Source organism: Dermacentor silvarum, chromosome 10, assembly GCF_013339745.2.
Source record: "Dermacentor silvarum isolate Dsil-2018 chromosome 10, BIME_Dsil_1.4, whole genome shotgun sequence".
Lineage (NCBI taxonomy): Eukaryota > Metazoa > Arthropoda > Arachnida > Ixodida > Ixodidae > Dermacentor > Dermacentor silvarum.
The window spans coordinates 97,845,279-97,861,233 of record NC_051163.1 but is presented as its reverse complement, the minus strand read 5'-3'; positions in this window follow the sequence as shown (position 1 = coordinate 97,861,233).

Below are 15,955 nucleotides of genomic sequence, written 5' to 3'. Positions count from 1 at the left end.
GCGTGCAATGCGCACAGGACGCGTACGCAACGCGCGGCACACAAATCGCGCGGAATGTTCTCAGCCACGCAGCAGCGGATACTAAGCTTCAAAGAAGCGGTGCCGGTTCTCACTAGCACGCTCGCGCGCGCATTGCTCTCGGAGAATTTTTAGGTCTGCCCTGCTGCTCCCGAAGATTCGGACTGCTGCTTGGTATCGGCTGTGTACTATAGCATGGTCTTTCGTGTTGTGAGAGAGCCGGGAATATATTTCATCGGTGTGAACGGTGTGAAACAAACATCGGTGTGCGTATCTTTGGTAACATTTACTGTAACAATCCATTTCATCATTTTCGCGACGGCCCTCTTGAAAGAGACGCAAATTTTTAATTGCCAGTGTAGTGCGTACTAATATTTAGTGCGTGGTTATGTATATTGTGTGACAGATTTTTAATTTGCATTTTCTAATTCTGTCTACATTCCCTTCTCTACAGGTTACACATGCCCCAAATGCCCAGGTGCTAACGTGTCGTTCGTCAAGAACAGCTTGGCGTCGTTTCTCGCAAGAGACATCCATTGATCTGCGGCTGATTCACGAGGAAGCTCGCATCTCTGTTGCCACTCTGCGTCAAGTGGGATTTCTAACTATTTTTTATTCTGCCCTGTGGTGTACGCTGTGACGCTGTGAAGACTTACTTTCATGGACGCTGTGAAGGCTTACTTTCGATGTGTTCTGCCTTTTAGTTGTAAAGAATTGGCTACCTTGTGAGTGGAGGTAGTTCCTTTTTCTTGTGAGAATGTTTATCAGCCTTACCAAGTGGTACATGCGTACTTGAAACAGCAGCACAGACGAGGATAATGAAATAAGTAGGAACACATACGAGCGCCGACTCAACTAGAAGTTTATTCTTGAAGACAGGTTGTAAACACATTGGAACTTGACAAAGAAACTATGTATGCGTGGCCTTTGTGATTAAACAAAATTGTGTTTTCTGCTGTAAGGGGTAGAACGAACAATTGTTTCATTACAAAGACCAGAACACAAGAGAAATTACGGAAGCCTTATTTATTGATTGCAAAGAAGACAAATGCATAAGCTATCTGTTGCTCTTAATGGGAAAGAGTTGGGATTTTTAAAAGAGCTCTCCTTGTTTGGTGGTAGCACTTATAGGACATCTTTCACAGTTTTTTTTACCTGCATATTTATACTACAAAACATGTCTTTCGTTCCTTTTTTTGTTGCACCGGGCTGTCTGCCACACATGCATGGCTATTTCTTTGTCAAGTTGGCCAGTGTGCTTAATATCTTTGTCGTCACGAACAAACTTCTAGTTGAGTCAGCATTATTGTGTGTTCCTACCTTATTTCACCGTTCTCATCTTTGTTTGAGCTGTTTGTAAAGTATGTACACACACCAAATTACCAAAGTATCCGTAAAATTGAGATACATGAAGTTATTTGCACTATTCATTTCTGCAAGAATGGTATAGCTTCTCATCTCGTTTGTTCTTAACGTTGTTGTACAGTTTTTGTAATATATAGCTTGGAAAGACGTTTTCTGTCAGATTAAATATGCATGTATGTCACTTTCGATATTTTTTTTCAACATGGGTAGTGCAGCTCCTTCCGTCTTTCAGTTACTGCTTTGTCGCAACTTTTATATATTTTATGCAGCGATATGCTGGTGGAATTATATATATTTATGTGCGCAAGTGTGGTAAATGGTGTTTTGTATGTACATTTATTTGCGTTTTTTACTAGCTCTCCAATCTGGCTGTACAGTTATTGAAACCTTTTCTCATGCTTTATAATGAGTCGTTCTAGGCTCTTTGCTGATGCAGGTGACCATTTATTTCACTGTTGGGAATTGCGTTAGCTGTGTGTCACTCCAGTTGTCTGTGTATTTTATGTCACTTCATTATATCATTGAAAGTATTAGCCTTGCATTAGCTTTTTATTGTCCGAGGTACCAGTCAGTTGCTGTGTAGGGTAAAAAAGTGCCAAAGAAATGATTTCATTAGCTTTGTTCAAGTCCAGAAAAAAATTCACTGATGAGCTCACTAAATTAGAAAATGCTACCAGGAAACTCTTCTGCACCCAAAAGTAACACAAGAAATTAAATACTGTTGACACTCGAGAGGGAAACAGCGCGAAAAAACTCGACAAGAAGGGAGACACACACCAGCGCTTCTTGTCCCTTCTTGTCTTGTGTTTTTTTGCGCTGTTTCCCTCTCGAGTATGCACCGACTAGCCCAAGCCTCTACTGTCTTGAAATACTGCGCAGTTCTTGACTTATGCCAGGGAGGTAAGCTGCTTTTACAGCACAAATGTTTTAGAAGTTTACCTCTGACAAACACGATTCAGGTGTTTTGTATATATATATACATGAAGTCATTTGTTTCCAGTTTACTTGTTATTTTGCCTACTCACAGGCAGCCGTAAACCCTTCTGTGAGTGTTTACTGGGTGTGTGAAGCATTTTACTGTAAGGTATCCAGTGGTCTTCATTTTTGTATTTATGCATGCAAGCCAAGAGTTCATGTGTTCAAAGTTAGTTACAAGGGTATGCTTAAGGTCTGCCTTTGAATCACTTGACTGTTGTTTTTACAAAATATTTTTATCTGCTGTAATTGTGAAATATAATTCTTTCTGCTGTAATAAACTTCAAGTTGAGTGAGCATTCGTGTGTATTCTTATCTTAATTCAGCGTTCGCATCTCTGTTTGAGCTGCTGTTTGTCAAGTCTGTACATACACCAAATTGCCAAAGTGCTCGTAAAATTGTGACACATAAGGCTATTTGCATTGTTTATTCCTGCAAGAAGGCTATAGGTTTCCATCTTCCGTTTGTTTTTAACATTGCTGTACATCTTTGTAGGTCAAGTTCAACGAGTCCCTTAGGTAGCCAATAAGAGTGATAACTTTGTAAAATTTATCAATTTCATCCATCATCATCGTAGTTTTAAACCCACTGAGTTCTACTTTTCAGTTCTCATGACCCTGCTTTGTGCTGTGCTGTACAGGCACAGGAAGCTTCTTTATGCTGTAAGTGCAGGTGGTGTTGTATATCTTCCAGAAAAAATTGTTGCGAGTTTAACTAGGCATGTGTACGCTTTTGCTACATTTTTTCAGCATGTGTGCTATAGTTCTGCTCCCTTACACTTAATAGCACTGTAGGCACTAGCGTATGTCTTCAGGTTTCATACAGTTGTGCCTTATATACTGTAATAATGTGTCATGTGCACGCTATATTACATATTAGGGTACATGAAATATGTCAGTCGCTCCTTTGCTTCCGTTCGGATTAGGGAAAGTTATATGAAGAGGCACCGGGGCATGCAAGTGCAAATAGCAAAGCAATTTCAAAATTAAGTGCACTAAAATGCCTTGACAAGCCCAACAAAATATCAATCATATTTCAGTGGCAATTTTCGAAATATCAATGCCATCTCAACAGGCGCACAATGTACTTTTCAATGCTGTGTCAAAATCACTCAACAAATGGTCAACAGAACAATCACAACAGCATTTCAAGACTGTATCAATGGAAACCCAACAGAAATTCAACAGAAATTACACAATGATATGTCTAAGCACAATGTGCTTTCAATACTAACTCAACAACTATTCAACATTGACTTGCCCAATTGTGTTTCAATAAAATTTCAGTGGCCAATATTCAAGAGCCCTCAACACTTTGCTCAATGATATCCCAACAAACTCCCAATGCCTGCTCAATACGATACTCAACATTGACCAATGAGATTTCAATGCATTCTCAACAAAAATTTTTGTAAGGGTACCAAGTTAACGAAACGATCATGAAAGCACCAAGACGTAGGCGGCTGTTTCATGACCTCGATGACACGCATGTCATGACCTATCATTTATGTTCGTCGTATACTCTCGTGATACTATGCAAATTTTGGTACATACCAATTTAACGAAACGAACATGAGAGCACCAAAACGTAGGGGAATATATACATATATTTATATATAAATATATATATATATATATATTATATATATATATATATATATATATATATATATATATTATATATATATATATATATATATATATATATAGATAGATAGAGAGATAGATAGACACACTCTCAAAGTGGTATATGATCGCCAAGAAATGATTCGCATTTAAAAAGTATATGTCCGCTACAATCCGGTACATACAATATGCAAAGAAACTACCGGCCAACCGTGGCTGCCACATTCACAAAAGAATAATTAAAAAGAAAAGCTGGGACGACACAAACTACACATTGCACCGTGTCATCCAGCATGTGTCTACAATACCCGGCTTGGTTTCTTGGTTCATATCAAATAGGTTTGGTTTGGTTTGGTGCATATATGTATAGCACAACCCACTACGGGGAATTGGCCATGAATCGGGCGACAGTGGGTACTAAAGGGAAGAATACTTAAATAGGATTTTTCTTATATAAGAATGAGACATGAAATGAATTCTAATCGTTAATATCAATTTTCATGGGATAGTATCCTAAAATTTGAAGTTCATATTTTGTTTTCACGTAGGCTTGGTCCACAAACTGCAAATATTTATCCTTTTCTCCGTCTGTTGCGTTCCTAATATTGGGGATACTTGGAGCTTCGGTAGAAATTTTAATCAGCGCATCGACAGGGGCCGGCGTTAAGTGACATCTATCTGATGTTAAGAGCCTGCTCAAGGTGGAAAAGCTTCTTTTAACGGCAGCGATTCCTACGGGAAGAAGCGGTATCTTCATTGCAGCTGATGACAAAGTGGAGAACATTTTTCTTCTCTCGACCTCGCACGCAAGCATTAGCAGTGCTTGCTGAGAAGCCAGCTCTCTAAGATACCATCTGTAAATTCTACTCATTCCCCAGTCTATAGTCGTTCGGGCTTAACGATAACGAGAGCAATGTGCCGCATTGTAAACTTCAGGACTAAGCACAGGTGTAGTGCTTGTACTGTACGTGTTGTGCATACGAGTACGTTGACTTAAAAATGGAAAAACAAAGACCAAACGTGAATCTCGCATCTCATTTACGCGCAAGCGTTTACCGCGACCTCAAGGCTTCTCCGCTCCCTGCAGATTGCAGTGTAGCACCGTCGTGTGCGCGCTGAACATCAAAATTAAAGCCTCAAAATTAAAGCCACGTGGCGTCCACATCCGCAAAGAATAAATATTTCTTAAAGCGATTACTACAGTGCATGTGTTCAGCATAATTGTTTTTCCAGGATGAGTGCCTGTCTGAAAGAGGGGAGGGGGGGGGTTGGTGCGGAATAATTTTGGGGGCTGTCTAGATCTTTCTGGGGGAGTGTTGGGGGGGGGGGGGGCTTTAAGGGGGTGTTTATAAATACCTATAGAAGAGTGCGGTTGGCATCACGAGTTACGTAATCAACGTGCATGTTCCAGAATAGGTCGTTAGTAAAATTAACGCCAAGGTATTTGTAGGACTTAACGAAATTCAAGGGGGCTCCTTTAAGGTAATAAGTGAACTTTGTACTGTGAAGGCGCCGGGTTGTTCTCATGGTTTTACATTTATTAACGTTTACTTGCATAAGCCATTTGTCACACCATAGAGATAATTTGGCGATATCTTTTGGATATTTAGTGAATCATACGAGTTAGTTATTTTGTGGTAAATTACGCAGTCGTCTGCAAAAATCTTAATTGATGAAAAAACAATACTGTCAGGAAGATCATTAATATATACAAGAAACAGCAAAGTGTCCAGTACATACCCCTGTGGTACGCCTGACGTAACAGAAGAATAATCGTTAGAAGTCACATATTGAGTTCGGTTTGAAAGTCTTTAATTCACTTAAATACGCTAGTGTCATTAGGCCCTGTTTTTGAGGCGACCCGCAGCAAGAGTTCGTGTCTGCCTGCGTATCAGAAGCCTGACTCACAACCTTTGTATTCGACTTCTTGACAGTGGAATAATGTCACCGACGCGCTCAACACCACCATGGCTGTTGCAACACATTGAATGTGACACATCTTTTCTTTATGATATCCCGGCACGCTCACGAGGCATTAATACGCAGTCCCTTCCTATAGAATTGCAAGAAAAATACCCCTGCCCTGAATTTTATATGGACACTTCTAAATCTCCTGAGAATGTCCTTTGTCGCTGTTGGGTCATCTTTTGAGTTATCAGGGGTTCTCTATCTACAAATTAGTACTTTTACAGGTGAAGCCTTTGCAATAATGTCGACTGTGAAATACACCAGAAAAAAAGGCTCAGCAGAGCTGTAATATATACAGACTCTCTAAGTATGGCAAAAACAGTGAACTCCTTGAAACACAAGAACCCTGTACTGAATGACTATACTCTGAGCTCTGCGTGGCATATTTATCCAACCACCACGTAACATTATGTTGGGTGCCAGGACATTCATGCATTGAAGACAACGTGCTCGCTGAGCTTAATGCAACCTCCGTCCGCCCTGGAGCCGCCGGAAGCAACATAGCTGTGTCAGTGCTCGATCTAAACGTTTTCCTGCATACGACGTTGAAAGAATACTGGGATCTAGAGTGGGATAAAGAAACCTAAAAGAAACTGCACTTGGTAAAGCCCCAAATAGGTGACTGGGTCAGTGGAAACAAAGCGAGGCAAACTGATGTGGCATTTACCCGACTGAAAGTAGGACACACATTTGGGACGCACTCCTTCCTTCTCACAGGAAATGAACCCCCCACCTGCAGCAGGTGTGGGGAATTGCTCACTGTAGTACATGTCCTAATAGAATGCAAGCACTTAGATTAGAGGTTTGCAGAAATAAATATTTACCTAAAATTTATAACGAGTGTATTGCACTGCATCCTGCGCTATTCGTTGGAAGAGAACCACTCTTTAAAAGAAGAACAGTGATGGCATTCTTCAGTGAAGTCGGCACATTGAAAATTATATCTTCGCAGGGCTACTAACTAATTATCACATGTTTGCAGCCCTCACTTTTACATGGAAGACAGGGATTGCTATCACCTCATCAATGTCGCTGGTCTCACTGCAGCTGCTTCAGGAGTTGTAGCACTGTACTTGAGGCCAAGCGATGTCCGCCACCTTTTCATAAATAGACAATTCAGATTATTGCATGATGATTCACAGGCACTGTTCTCATCTTGTTTATCTCCGACCACTGTCAACTCTTAAACATTTAACGCTTCACTGTGTGCATGCTCGCACTTTTATTGTATAGTTTTTACGCTTTTTGATGCAATTTTAGGCCCATTTACAGCCATGCTACATACACCATCTTACATAGCACCACCTCACCGCATTAATAAAGTTGTTCTGGTGCTCTTTGGCCACAATTTTCCCTTGCGCCATTAAACACCACATATCATCATCATCAGTGTCAATATTAAGTTTACTAAGCTTGAAAAGGAGTAAGTCATGAGGTACTGAGTCAAATGCCTTTGCGAAATCGAGAAAAAGGCAGTCTATATCGAAACCGAAGTCAGCAGCTAAAAATAGATTAGTAAACGTGAGTAGTTGGTTCTCACTTGAAAGCAGTTTCATAAGTACATGCTGAGAGTTATTAAAGAACGAATTGTTCTCCGAAAATTCGATTAGCTGCCAATGTATGATGTGTTCTATGATTTTGCATGGGAGGTTTGTCAGTGAGATCGGACGATAGTTATGTGCTGAATGAGCACTACCTGATTTGAAGATATGGACCACCTTCCCCACCTTCCAGTCGCTGGGCAATATGGAACACTTTAAAGATTGTTCAAAAAGTTTTCAGAAAATGATTGTTGAGTACACTCCAGTTATTTTTAAGATCTTTGAGTTGCGTACGTCAGCGCCAGTGGAAAAGGAGATCTACAGATTGTCAATGAGCTTGGTAACACCAACCCAATCTATAACAATGGGATCCATAGGAGGAATTTTTGGTCAGATAAACGTGGTAATAATGCAGAGCAGCTGTACTGAAGACGAAACAAATGCGTTGTTTAAGACTGTGCAAGACTGGCTAAGCGGAAGGATAGTGTCATCGCTATCAGATAACTGTACGAGTCATGTTGTTGAACAGCTGACAATGCTCCAAAGTTTGCGAAGTTTGTTTGAAGTACCGATGGCAGGTGTTATTAAGAAAAGAATCTTTTGCACACGAATCGCACAGGTATATTCCTTGTGAACTCGCTGATATGCTGCCCAGTGATCAGTATTGTTAGTTTGCTTTGCGCGCTGGAACATTCTTTTCTTTTTATTTGATAGGCGCTTTAAAGAAGAGTTGAACCATGGTGACCGGAATTACAGGCGATTTCTTTTTGGAATATCTCGTTCAACGAGATGTAGAACGTTTTCTTTATACATGGTCCGGTTTTCGCCTACGGAATGTTTGCCGAAGCTGCTGATATAGCCTTCTGCAAATAATTCTAACTCAGCTATTATTGAACTTGTATGAGCTCAGTTGTAGTTCCGTATTATTTTATATTCTTTCGTATTTATGTGTCGTGTTTTTGAATTGAAGTAAAGTGCATCAGTGGATGACCACTTAATCCTGGGAGGTAAGTTACTCAGAAACTAACTCTGGAATTGTAGTAAACAGTAAGTCAAGAATACTGGAAGATGTTGCGGTTGAACGAGTCGGCTCATGATTAATTAAATAATGGGGTTTTACGTGCCAAAACCAGTTCTGATTATGAGGCACGCCGTAGTGGGGGACTCCGGAAATTTGGAGCACCTGGGGTTCTTAACGTGCACCTAAATCTATGTACACGGGTGTTTTCGCATTTCGCCCCCATCGAAATGCGGCCGCCGTGGCCGGATTCGATCCCGCGACCTCGTGCTCAGCCCAACCACCATAGCCACTGAGCAATCACGGCGGGTAGTCGCTCATGAACGAGTTGAGTAAGGTTGAAGTCAGCACAAGATTAAGGAAGTGCATTCATTGGAGGAACATTCTTTATGGTAGTGGATCGTTGCTCCATAGTATTGTAGGAAAAGTTGAAGTCGCCTAAAAATAAACAAAGGCGAATAGGGAAACCTAATTATAAGGCTATTAAGGACATCATAAGATCGTTACAAAGAAGATGAGGTAGCAAGGAGGACGGTACAGTGCACAGAAATTAAATTCACGATTTGGAAAAGATACATTAATACAATCAAGTTCCAGAGACGATTCGACTAGAACAGCCGAGGATGCGAACATGTCACTAACAGCAATAAGTACACCGTCCCCAGATCGAACGTCACGGTCCCAGCGGTATATTGTAATTCTTTTCACATTGGAATATTTAGGAGTCCTTTATCTTCGCAGAGAGCCAGGTCTCAGTTATAACAACTATATCAGCAGTACAAGAATCTATGGCTGATGATAACGCGACACGTTTGTTAAGAACGCTTCGTGCATTGTAAAAAAAAATTAATTATGGGGTTTTACGTGCCAAAACCAGTTTTGATTATGAGGCACGCCGTAGTGGGGGACTCCGGAAATTTGGACCACCTGGGGTTCTTTAACGTGCACCTAAATCTAAGTACACGGGTGTTTTCGCATTTCGCCCCCATCGAAATGCGGCCGCCGTGGCCGGGATACGATCCCGCGACTTCGTGCTCAGCAGCCCAACACCATAGCCACTGAGCAACCACGGCGGGTTTCGTGCATTTGTAAAGAGCAGCGATACATCGTTTCCGTCTTTGTTATCGGTTCTTAGCTATGATGAACTTGAAGTTGCGCCCCCATTGCCCCGCGCATGCGTCTTAGCAACAGGTTCTATTCGCACACTGAGTCAGTAACTGCGCAGTAAGCATACATTTTATTATTCATGATGAGTTTCTTGTATCGCAGTGAACCTGACTGGCCCTTCGACATACTAAATTCAATTAACTTCTTAGGCGATTGACGGGTTTATCTACAAAAATATTCACCGACAGTTATGCCGGAGATTCTAATTTTACTTCTTTGGGAGAAGATCGTGTCCTTGAGCTTCGCTGAAGAGAATTTTGCAATAATAGGTCGGATTTTGCTGTCATTAAACTACCTAGTCTGTGTGCTCTAGAAATATCGCCATCGGATAATTGCAAGTTAAGCTGTCTTGAGAGCAAATCAAGCACAAAGCTTTCTCACTGAGCCCGCGTTTGAGCTGAATTGTCGGGGATGCCGTAAAACAAAAGATTGTCACGTCTGGAACGTTCTTCCAAGTCGTCCAGGCGGGATTGTATTAAGACGTTCTGTCTCTGAACTACCTCCGATACTATGCTCGAGGTTTCAGTTTCAGATCTATTGCATTCAATATTTTCAACGATTGCCTCAAGAGCAGTCAACCGATTCGTTACGTCGCAAACTTTATGTGCCAACGCGTCTTGGTTATCTTTCAGTTCGTGGAAGGCATCCATTAATTCCTTGTGGCGTGTATCAACCTTTTCAGAGAGGGCTGCAATGACAGCTAGAACATCACTATGGGTAGGTCCGGGATTCATTTCAATTTCACCGCAGACCAGCAGTTGTTTCGTAACAAGTAGACATTCACATATTGTTATGAACAAAACACTTGGGCACGGGAAAAGCAGCAGGCAAGCATTGCTCGTACGCTTGGAATAAAGCGTTAAGCTATTACTAACCTGCACATAGTAGAAAAGAGAATTCATGAGTGACGACCGCATGGCTGCCCCTGTACCGTGCCCACTGAAGATAGGTAGTCGTGGTCCGTGTCTTATACTTTCGTAGAATAGCGCTCGGCTGTAGATGATGAGGCCCTTCGTGGTCAGTTATGAAGCAGGTGGTTCGGCGCATGTCATTGTCGTGTAGGCCACAACAATCGATCGTCAGTTCCGATACCAACAGCGGAAGTAGTAGTGGTGCCGACATCGCCGCTGACAGCTCAGGAGACCGAGGAAGCCATGGTACAAGCAGCACGACAAACTGCACATAGTAAAAAGAGGATTCGTGAGCGACGACCGCATGGATGCCGCTCTCCCGTGCCCACATTTGTTCGCAAAAGCAATCGTAGACATGTGCAGCCTTTAAATTCATTAACGCAGACCAATCAAACGCTCTAATTAGGTCATCCAGATTGCGCTGGTCTAATATACAAATATGAATAACGTTGTTAGGCGAGTCATCTGCGCAAGCACGTGTCGCCATGGGTACTGACGATGCAAAGCGGCAAGCCACAAAATAATGATCCGCAAGACGTTGAGTTATGACACACGAGTCTAAGGAATTGTTCAAAGAACGAACCGCAATATTGACACGTATACATGTTTATGTTTCACCCGTGGCCGCTTTCCACCGGCTAACAAACGTTAAACGTTATCGCTCACCGCAGGACGCGCGTGTATCGGAAGTTTTTAGAACGTTATCGATGCTTCTTTCCGTTGCCTGTTTTCACCGACGCTTATGTTATCTGATTGTATGACCGACGCGAATTGTCTGGAATTTTCTGGAAGACACGCGGGCATCAGGGATTAATCTGGAACCTTCGATGACTCAGGTATAAAAGCCGACGCGCTTCGCCGCTAATAAGATTTTCGATGACCGCGACTGTGTTCGCCGCTTTCGTTGTGCTTCGAGTGTAGCTTGCTTTTGTGGGCACAGGTCCGCCCAATAAATAATCAGTTTCGTCATACACAGTTTTACGACTGTTTACTTCAACGTCACTACTACGTGATAGCTGGTGGAGGTGCTAGTGCGGTCATGCAGCGAACGCCCCCGCAAAGCCGCGATCCAAGCCCTAAACCAGGGGACAACGCCAACGTCGCCAAGGACAATCGAACAAGCCGTAGGCAGCAAGGACTTCTCCCGGAGTACGGACTTCTTCCCGAGAAGACCACAGCGATCATGGCCAAGTCAACGACCCCAATGGCAGCCCCAGCGTCCCCCATCCTACTCCAACAACCTCGGGAGACACCGACCTTCCGTGGATCATCGGCTAAAGACCCAGAAACCTGGCTGGAGACATACCAGCGGACCGCGACGTTCAACAAATGGAGCGACGACGACAAGCTGCGCCATGTCTATTTTTCGTTGGATGACGCTGCTCGGACCTGGTTTGAGAACAGAGAGACCACCATGGTAACGTGGGACCTTTTTCGTGAGAACTTCGTGAGGACCTTCACGAGCGTCGTACGAAAGGAAAGGGCAGCGGTTCTCTTAGAAACCAGAGTGCAATTGCCGAACGAGAGCATCGCGATCTTCACGGAGGAGATGACTCGCCTCTTCCGCCACGCCGACCCCGACATGTCTGAAGATAAGAAAGTTCGGTTCTTGATGCTGGGTGTCAAAGAGCAAATATTCGCCGGATTGATGCGCAACCCACCCAAGACTGTCGCCGAATTTCTTTCCGAGGCCACAACGATCGAGAAGACGCTTGAAATGTGCGCCAGGCAATACAACCGCCGTGCCCTGACCAACTACGCCGATGCTCAAGCGCTAGGCGCCAACGACCTGCGCGGAACCATAAGGGCAGTCGTTCGCGAGGAGCTGCAGAAGCTCTTTCCCGGGTCGCAGCCTTAAGTGGCATCTATCGCCGACGTCGTCAAAGAAGAAGTTCAGCGCTCACTTGGAGTTCCCGATGTGCAGCCGCAATCGCCGCAACCCCAGCCGGAAGCGCTGACCTACGCCGCCGTTGCCTGTCGTCAAGGCCCCCCTTCACGCTCGCGCCAGGGCCCCATAATGCCGCAGTTCCGTCGTCCACCGCGGCCGCCGCCACCAGCACGCCCGCCCGTCGCCCAGCGTAGCTACCCAAGAAAGACGGACATATGGCGCGCCCCCGACCACCACCCGCTATGCTATCACTGCGGAGAAGCTGGTCATGTCTACCACCGATGCCCATACCGCGAGATGGGCCTAGGAGGGTTCGCCGTCAACGCGCCACGTCCACAGCTTGGCGAGCGGCCACGTGACATCGCCGACTACCTCGACGGAGCCCAGGGGCAACCACGACGACCCTCACGCTCGCCATCGCCAGTACGCTACCTGTCGCCGCAGCACCGACCATACACTGGCCCAGCCCGGGGCCGGTCCGTGAGCCCCTATCCGGGAAACTAAAGGCAGCAACCGATGGAGGTGCGGTTGCTGTACGACGCAATGCCGAACATCCTCCACCGACGACGAAAAAGATTCGCGAATCATCACGACGAGGTATCAGCACGCCGCCTGGAAAGAGCCTTGAAAACAACACTTCGCTGCCGCAAGACCGGCCGACGCGACGTCGCAGCAGCGGAGCAAGCCGACGCAGCCGTGATCCGACGCCACGACTTAACCGTAACGCTAGACGACTTTCTACCGACTTAGACGTGCTAATCGATGGTCATAGCGTCACCGCTCTCGTCGACACTGGAGCCGACTATTCAGTTTTCAGTGGGCCGTTCGCCGCCAAGTTGAAGAAGGCGAAACCGGCCTGGCAAGGACCCGATATCCGGACAGCGGGAGGCCACCTAATATCGCCGGCTGGAATCTGCACAGCGCGAGTCGCGGTAAACAACCGCGCTTACCCGGCAGCACTGCTCCAGGGATGTCATCCTGGGCATGGACTTTCTAAATCAACACGGTGCAGTCATCGACTAGAGATCCAAGTCGATAACGCTTTCAACGCACAACGCGATACCACCGCCTACAAGCTTAAGTTACCATGCCTTGAATGTGCTTGAAGAACAAGTCACCGTTCCGCTTCGCTCAAGCGTAATGATTTCCGTCGGTACCGAAGTGCCCGCAGACATGGAGGGCATCATCGAGGGCGATCATCACTTACTGCTCGACCGTGAAATTTGCGTCGCTAGAGGCATAGCTGAGCTACGTGCAGGGAAAGCAAGGGTGATGCTCACGAACTTCAGCCCCGAATACAAGCACATTAACCAAGGCACCACGGTCGCCTACATCGACGAAATAGTACAAGCCAGCAGTGCTTTCACTTTCACGGATTCCAGTGCACCTGCAACGACGACTATAGTACCTGAACCAACTTTCGGCGTCAATCAGAACCTTCCCAGGCATAAGAAAGAACAACTAAAAGCTCTACTTTTGCAATACAAGGACTGCTTCTCGTCGTAGTCAAAGGTTCGACAAACCCCTGTCGCCAAGCACCGCATCATAACCGACGAAAATGTCCTCCCACTCCGTCAGAGCCCGTACCGAATTTCGGCGTGCGAACGCGAGGCAATAAGGCAACAAGTGGATGAAATGCTACGCGACGACATCATCCAACCGTCCAAGAGTCCGTGGGCGTCCCCCGTGGTGTTAGTGAAGAAGAAGGATGGAACCCTACGTTTCTGCGTCGATTATCGTCGGCTCAACAAGATCACGAAGAAGGACGTATACCCCCTCCCACGGATTGACGACGCCTTGGATCGACTCTACAACGCAAAGTATTTTTCGTCGATGGACCTGAAAACCGGCTACTGGCAAATCGAAGTCGACGAGAGGGACCGGGAGAAGACTGCCTTTATAACACCAGACGGACTGTTCGAGTTCAAGGTCATGCCGTTTGGTCTTTGCTAGGCACCTGCGACTTTCCAACGCGTAATGGATACAGTACTGGCAGGCTTGAAGTAGAAGACTTCCCTCGTCTATTTGGACGACGTCGTTGTGTTTTCTCAAGCTTCGAAGAACACCTGCGGCGCCTTGAAACAGTTCTTCAAGCAATCAAAACCTCCGTACTCATGTTAAAGCCAGAAAAGTGCCGCTTCGCATATGAGGAGCTCTTGTTTTTGGGCCACGTCATCAACAAGTCTGGTGTGCGCCCCGACCCTCAGAAAACTGCGGCCATCTCCAACTTTCCACCGCCCGCTGACAAAAAGGCAGTGCGTAGATATCTTGGACTGTGCGCCTATTACAGGCGCTTCGATCGTCAAGAATTTTTCACGGATCGCTGAGCCACTGACGTATCTCACGAAGGCCGATGTCGAGTTCAAGTGGGAGACGCCGCAAGTCGAAGCATTTGAAGAACTGAAGCGACGCCTGCAATCGCCGCCAATAATTGCGCATTTAGACGAAAACGCCGATACCGAAGTCCACACCGACGCAAGCAGCGTAGGACTCGGCGCCGTTCTTGTGCAGAGGACTGACGGACTAGAAAGGGTTGTAAGTTACGCTAGCCGGTCGCTATCGAAGGCGGAAGCAAATTATTCCACAACAGAAAAGGAGTGCCTCTCCATCATCTGGTCTACATCAAAGTTTCGCCCCTACCTCTATGGCAGGCCCTTTAAAGTTGTGAGCGACCACCACGCCTTGTGTTGGCTAGCTTCAGGTCGCCTCGCACGATAGAGTCTGAGACTCCAAGCATTCGACATCACCGTCGTTTACAAGTCCGGGCGAAAGCACTCTGACGCCGACTGCTTGCCTCGCGCCCCCGTCGAACCGCCGCCACAGGATGACCTGGATGCAGTGGCGCACCGACGGGGGGGGGGGGGGGGGGGATTCGGGGGTTGTAACCCCCCCCCCCTGAGGCCGACTTAACCCCCCCTTTTGTTTAACCCCTTTTCTTTCCTTACGCATTTGAGTGCTGCAACTAAGATGTAAGACGCGAAATCATCTGCACACTCGCAAAAAGCGCATTTGTTTTTACAATTTCCCGTGAAGAAATCGAAATTAGTGCTGTTTAGATGGTATTGGCAAACTGTCAACCCCCCTGGCAGAGATCCTGGGTGCGCTACTGCCTGGATGACGACACTTTCTGGGACCCATCAGTGCCGACAAATTCACCGAACAACAACCAGCCGACCCGGAACTAAGGAGCCTTGTAGTCTACCTGGAAGGCAAGACCGTCATTGTGCCGAAGGTGTTCAGGCGAGGATTGGCGTCGTTTTTCTTGCAAAACGACATTCTTCTAAGGAACTTCTCGCCTCTCCGAGCCAACTACCTCCTCGTGGTACCCTCAGCATAGCGTCCAGAGGTTCTGCAAGCTCTCCATGACGACCCAACGGCTGGACACCTCGGTTTTTCCCGCATGCTCGCGAGGATACAAGAAAAATACTACTGGCCTCGCCTCTCTGCCGACGTCGCCCATTACGTATGGACATGCCGAG